Source organism: Gossypium arboreum, chromosome 5, assembly GCF_025698485.1.
Source record: "Gossypium arboreum isolate Shixiya-1 chromosome 5, ASM2569848v2, whole genome shotgun sequence".
NCBI classification, from domain to species: Eukaryota; Viridiplantae; Streptophyta; class Magnoliopsida; order Malvales; family Malvaceae; genus Gossypium; species Gossypium arboreum.
In genome coordinates, this window is record NC_069074.1 from 90,375,420 (window position 1) to 90,383,011 (window position 7,592).

Here is a 7,592-nt window from a genome sequence, read left to right on the forward strand (position 1 = left end):
AAAAATTCTTAACAATATATGTATATATAAAGAAAGAAAAAAAAACAACACAAAAAAAGAAAGAAAAATGATTCGAAAGAAGAGAAAAAAAAGAAAAAATGCAACTTTTTTATTGATATTTTTTTGTGTTCAAAATTTGAAGGGATTTTTGTGTTTTTTCCTTTTTCAATCTTTCTAAAAATCCCCCTCCCTCTTTTACATGATTTTTGAATGGCTTTTTATAGCCATCTTTTACATGATTTTCTATTTTTTTTTTCTATTTTGTAGGTGGTGGTGGTAGACAATGGGAGGAAAAATGGGAGGAAAAATGGGGCAAGTGGGAAAGTGGTTAGGTGGCTAGGTTTTTTAGTTTTTTTTTTTGTTAGGTTTTTCTTTTTTCTTCTTTTTTTTTTTGGGTTAGGTTTTTCTTTTTTCTTCTTTTTTTTTTGGGTTAGGGTTTTTTTTGGGGGGCTTAATGGGCTTTTGAATTGGGTTTAATATTTGGGTTTTGTAATGGGTTTGGGTAGATGTAAATGGGTCATGGGTTAAGGGTTTTAGTGGGTTTAGAGGTTTGGTTGGGTTTTGATATAATCGGGCCCGGGCAATTTGGGCTTCTACAACTGTGATTATATTTATTTGTACATTGAGGACAATATACATCTTAAGTGTGGGGAGATTATGTAACGCCCCCTTTACCCAAGACCGTCGCCGGAGTCGAGCACGAGGCATTACTAAACTTATTTGAGCACTTAAATAAATTCAAACAATTTATATCACACTTTCCAGACAAGCTGTCCAACTGCGTTACAAACGCAAAAAAAATCATATCTCGAGTTACAAAACTTGAAATCCAAATACGTAAATTTTTCCCAAATCTAGGCTCATATATCTACTTTCTAAATTTTTTCTAGAATTTTTGGTTGGGCAAATTAGTACATTTTATTAGTTGAAGTCTCCCCTATTTCAGGGTTCGGCTACTCTGACCCCTGTGCACTACGAACCAAATTTATCCATGTAAAGAATTCAAATAACCAAGAAAATTATTTCTCTTAAAAATAGACTCAATAAGGAATCCATACATATATAGTATGACTCTTAAATATTTTTGTACAATTTTTAATGATTTTTACAATTCAGAACAGGGGAGTTCAAAATCACTCTGACCTTGTCTCACAAAAATTCAGATATCTCCTGATATGAAAGCCTTTTGCTTACACCGTTTCTTCTATGTGAAACCAGATTCAATAAGATTTAATGTCATATTTTATTCAACCTCTAATGAGATTTTCATAATTTATGGTTAATTTTCAAAGTCAAACTACTGCTACTAACCAAAAACTGTTTTAGTACAAAATGTTGACATCTTTACTTCATTTCATTTAAACTCTATACATGCCATATAAATCTTCAAACATAAAACAAAACCTACCGGAATTGATCTGGATAGCGTGCTTTGTTGTGTTGATCCGATCTACCAACTTCACTTCAATTCAATCTACATAAAAATATCAAACACACACAAGTAAGCTTATTGAAGCTTAGTAAGTTCATAGGTTTAAAAGTAATGCTTACCAGCATAATATTTCCAAACAATACCAAAACATTTACTAAAGTTTCCTGTGATTCACAACCATTGTTATAATAATTCACATAGTTGAGCTCAACAATAACAACTACTCAATCTCTTTCATTTGGACCACTTCTCTTTTATTTCTTATAATCAAATTAAGAAACGGCTTACGAAATTGAGTACGTCGTTGTTCAGTGCCACGATTCATAACTCAGTATGGTTTTTCTCATTGAAATACCATACCTACATTTTACAACTCGGTATGGGCAATGCCATACCTACATTTCTTAACTCAGTATGGATTTGATAATACCATACCTACATATCACAACTCAGTATGGATGATACCATACCTACATTTCACAACTTAGTATGGATGATACCATACCTACATTTCGCACTTTGCCATGGAACAACCATGGTCTTATCTGTCAATTCATCACATGTCACAATACGAACGTACTCAATCCTGCGTTTTTCCTAATTTGCATTTCCACATTTATTCTTTCATTAACAAAATTTACACAATCCCACAACAAATTCATATATAATAACACATTACTTCAATCATTCACAAATAAACATCTAAATTCAACCATATGAACTTACCCGGCTAATTTGTAGAAGATATTGAAATTTAGGGACTATTCCGCAACTTTTCCTTTTCCTCGTTCTTCTTTGGATTCTTGATCTATAATATAAAATATTTAAACTCATTAGCATTTATTTGATTTCTATTTCACTTCACAATTTATGCTGTTCAAATTTCGAAATTACACTTTTACCCCAAAATTTACAGTTTTCACAATTTAGTCCCTGCTCAATTCACCCATCAATTGAACTAATTTTTCTTAATTAACACTTTATTTTATTATTATAAACTATTTCAAAATCTTTTCTATTCTGAATTTCAACAGAAACCTTCAATTCACAACTTTTTCACAATTAGGTCATAAATATCATTTTCTATCAAAATCACTTAATAAAACCACCTTAATATGAAAATTAGAACTTAAATTTCATAATAATTCATCATAAACTTCCCTTATCCATCCAGGGTAACTTCCAATTTCACCCATAAAATCACAAACTAATGAATTCTATAAGTGGACCTAATTGTAAAAGTTATAAAAACATAAAAATTATCAAGAAAAAGCAAGAATTAAACTCACATGATGTAAAAATATGAAAAACCAGCTTTCTCCAGACCTTCTATGGCATTTTGGCTGAGAAAATATGAAGAAATGTCTAGATTTTTCAATTACATCATTATTTAACTATTAACATTTATGCTATTTCCAATTTTGCCCCTTGTTCACATTGTTTTCTTGCTTATTTCATACCCAAACCGTCCAGCCATTAACCTTGGGTCTAATTGCTCTTTAAATCCATCTTTTTAAATACTTAAGCTATTTACTCACAATTTAACAAATTTTGCGTTATTTTCAATTTAGTCCTTTTTAATTAATTAGCCATCCAAACGTTAAAATTTTCTAACAAAACTTTAATACTAACTCAATGACACTCCATAAATATTTATAAAAATATTTATAGCTCGATTTTCAATTTTGAGGTCTCGATACCTCGTTTTTGACCCGTTTGACCTAATAAATTCTTTTAATTCACTAATTTCACCATTTCACAAATTCTTCTAAATTCTTACTTGACTCATAAATATTAAATTACTATCTTGTTCAATCTTATTTGTCGGATTTAGTGATCTCAAATCACCATTTCCGACACCACTTGAAAAATTAGGTCATTATGATTATTTATATAATTATTAGAAAATCCACGAATTATATATTGTGTTTAAGTAATTTTCTCATACTTCTATTAAAATAAATTTTATCAATTTGTGATTTTTATTGAATTGTTTTGGATTAAATTCATAGGTATTTGTACATTGATTGTTTAAACTTTAAGACATGAGAGAATCAAGCATGATAAGTTTATTTTCAAAATTAAAAATTTTAGGTTGTTTCCCTGAATTGAGCTATTATCTTGAAGTTTTAAAATTTTCAAGTTTGACATCAAAAATCATAATTTTTTATAAGATTTTGAGCCTTTAGAGCATACATTTTTCTTACTCATTTTTTTATTGGTTATGAGTGTGTCAATTTGATTTGTTATTCTAGAACTTGCTTCGATTATGCATGTGGAGACCACACCTTTGAGTTGATATTAACCCACTTATTTCATAAAAAGCCTACCTACATAATTAACCCTTAGTGAACCCCGTTAAGCCTAGCATGTCGTTTTTTTATTTACCCATTAATGTTAACCCATAGCTCATTTTTTTTGATTCGTTGAGAATTTTTTCTATTATATTGACTCCCTTTTTGTCGAGATTTGATTTGGTTAGTTGCCTAACTATGCTATTTTATTTCATTTATTGAGTTATTTCTTATTGTTCTAAAAAAATGATGAGAAGAAAATTAAAAAAAAACATATATATTGATTATTATTTAGTTCTATATTAATTGAGCTTGAATAGTTAAATTCATATTTTGAGAAGAAGCTCGTGTTATTCTTGAATAATTTTCAATTGATGTAATTGTTTTTAATTCAGCATTTCTTTATTTTTCTAGTTTGGTAATTTATCAATTCGATCTTGATCTCCACACCTTTAACCTAAGCCCCATTACAACCTTTTAAAGACCTTTTGATTTGTGCATCATCTCATTTTATAGTGGTGGAGATTTGATTTTCATGCAAACCTATGGTAATGACTTTTCATGTTTGACTATTGAGTGCTTATTTTTGAACCTTTAAAACTTTGAGTGAATCTTTAGTGAAGATGTCAATTCTTGTCGGTTTTGAATTAAAGGTAATTACCTAGATAAGTGGAAATACCTATGTTTTCATGCTTTAAAAATGTTCGACTTGGATTGTTTAAATTTTTGGTGCTCTTTTAGTTGAATTATCAATGTATGATTATTTTTGAATTATTCTGAAACATTATTGATGAGAATTATATGTTGAGAAAGATTAATTTTAATTGTGAGTTGATAATTTTTCTTGAGGACAAGCAAACACTTAAGTGTAGGGATATTTGATAAGACATAAGAGTAACATGTTTTTAATCCCATTCTTGATACGTTTTTGGGTGATTTATTATGTGAATTAATGAATTTGATGATCCTAATCCTTTAAATTCATGTTTTTATACTTAGGTGAGCATAGGGGAGCGAAAAGAGCAAAAAATGAGCCAAAATCAGGCAAAAAGTACTATTTCCAAGATCCATACGGCTTGAGCATTTCCACACGGCCCTGGCCACACACTCGTGTGAGCCATACGAGCTGGCCACACGCCCATGTGCCAGCCAGTGTCGATCTCGCATCTTACTTCCCTTTTACGCGAAAAAACCTAATTTTTAGGGATTTCGAGCATTCTAAAGTTTATAAATACATATTAGAAGAAGACCTAGGGGAGCACGCAGAAAAGAACGAAGAAAAGACTCGAAGAGCGCCATCGAACTCAACTTAGAAACAAATCTCCTTCAAGATTGAAATCTCCATTTAATTTATTTAGAAGTTTTATTGAGTTTTTTAATGTCTTGTTGTTATCCTTACTTTGAGATGATTTCATTCTAGATTATGAACTAAATTCCCTATATACTTAGGGAAAATGAAACCTGTGATAAATCTTATTATTTGATTTCGGAATTACATGATAAATACTTGAATCTTGTTTTCAATTATATATGCTTATTTCGTGTTTTAATATTTTTAGGATATTAATTCATGTTTAATGTGCTTATTTCAGTGGAGCAAAAGTCCCTATTTAAGAGTAAATCTAGCATAATTGAGTGGAGTTGCATGCAATCCTAGAAATAGGCTGACATAAATCTACCGGATTAGAGTCAAATCTAATAGTGGAATCCATAGATCGAGTTAATGCGACAATAGGGGTTTTAATTAGAAAGAGATTTCAATTAATCAACCTAGAGTTAGTTGTTGTTACTCTCGAAAGAGATATTAACATAATTTAGAGATTTCTACGGATCTAGGCACAAGTGAATAAATCGTTTTAAATCAGATTCAGAATAATAGGTGAAGTCTAGGTGGATTCTTTCATGGGTATTGTCTATCTCATTGGTTATCTTCAAATATTTTCCTAATTCATTCTCTATTGCGTTCTTAGTAATTAGTTAAGTTAATTTTAGATTAAAAACAATTTCATCAATTTGTCAGCTAAATAATAGAAAAACAGTAATTACTAGTACTTTTAGTCCTCGTGGATACGATATTCCCTACTCACCATAGCTATACTATTGGTCGATAGGTGTGCTTGCCTTTGTCGTAATTATAGTTAGTTTAGTGACCATCAGGTTTTAATTAGAAAGAGATTTTGATTAATCAACCTAGAGTCAGTTGTTCTTACTCTCAAAAGAGATATTAACATAATTTAGGGATTTTTACGAATCAAGTTACAAGTGAATAAATCGTTTAATTTAGATTCATAATAATAGGTGAAGTCTAGGTGGATTTTTTCCTAGGTATTGTCTATCTTATTTGGTTATCTTCGATTATTTTCCTATTTTATTCTCTGTTGCGTTCTTAGCTAGAGTAGTTTAGTAATTTTAGATTAAAAACAACCACCCCAATTTATTGGCTAAATAATAAGAAGACGGTATTTACTAGTACTTTTAGTCCTCGTGGATATGATATTCCCTACTCACCAGAACTATACTATTATTAGATAGGTGTGCTTGCCTTTGTCGTATTTTTAGTTAGTTTAATGACCATCATTCATTTTCAAAGCTCAACTAATGGAGTATGTTATAATAAACGTCGATAATAATGGTAGAATAATCGCAGAGAAATAAGAAAAGAAAATAAGAATATATAGATTTTACGTGACAGTCCTTTCGGGAAAAAATCATGGACAAAGAAGAAGAAATTCACTAATGTTAAAAAATAAATGATACAAGAGAAGTTTCGACTATATCTATTTAAAGGTTGGAAAACCTTGTTACAATCAAAGTCAAATAGTAGAAGTATAGTTCTCTTTAAGGGTTGAAAAACCCTCGGCCTCTCGCCTCCACAGATCCTCTTATTTTGCTAGTGTATTTATTTCTTGAACAAGTCACAGGATTCGGGTCAAACAAACTCTAATAATGTATTATTTAAGTTGCATAATAAAATTTGGTGTGTGTATATATATATATATATCTTAATCCATGCTATAATTCTCTTTTGGTAAAATGACATTTAATTTTTAACATTTATCCCTTTTTATCACTTTATCTTTAATTTTTTTTTGGATCATTTCTGTCTCAACATTTAATTTTGTACCAAAATGTATTTGAAGTTGTATAAGTATTTTTAATGGAAAATATTAATTTTGAAGTTGTATAGGTGCGATTACTTTTGTTGTGTTTTTAGTTAGCTTAGTGACTATCAAGGTTTTAGCGCCGTTTCCGGGGATTAAAATATTAGGAACACTTTATTTTTATTTTATTTTTGTTTCTAGTTTTATTTTTTGCATTCTAATTTTTTTCTTTAATTTGCTTCTGACAAGTTCTTTTAGTATATGACAAGAAAAAACCCGCCAGGACCGTTGTTATTTGATAGCGAAATTGAAAGTACGGCTCGTAGAAATAGCAGAGAAGCAAGGCAAAGTCGGTAGAATATAGGAGACTAGCAAGAGGATATTATTATTATTACTGAGGATATCATTATAAATATATTATAATTAACAAAATGATTTTGGTACAAAAGTTGTCTATTTTATTTATTATATATTTTATAAGTAAACAAATTTTACATATAATTAATTATGTTAACTGGTTGGTAAATTATGGTATCATAAGAAAATTTGAACTTTATTTTGACGTTCGTAATTTAAACTACAATCAATGGTGGCTCCATGGTTGGTGAACTTTATTCTGGTTGGTGAATCCAGATTATTCTCAGCATTGACAAGATGTCAATGTCCTACTTGTTTTTCTATCACTTTGTGCTGAATCCATTAAGTAGCATACATCTGGAATAAAATTTGATAAAGTTCCAAGGTTTCTAAAATTATGTGTTTGCA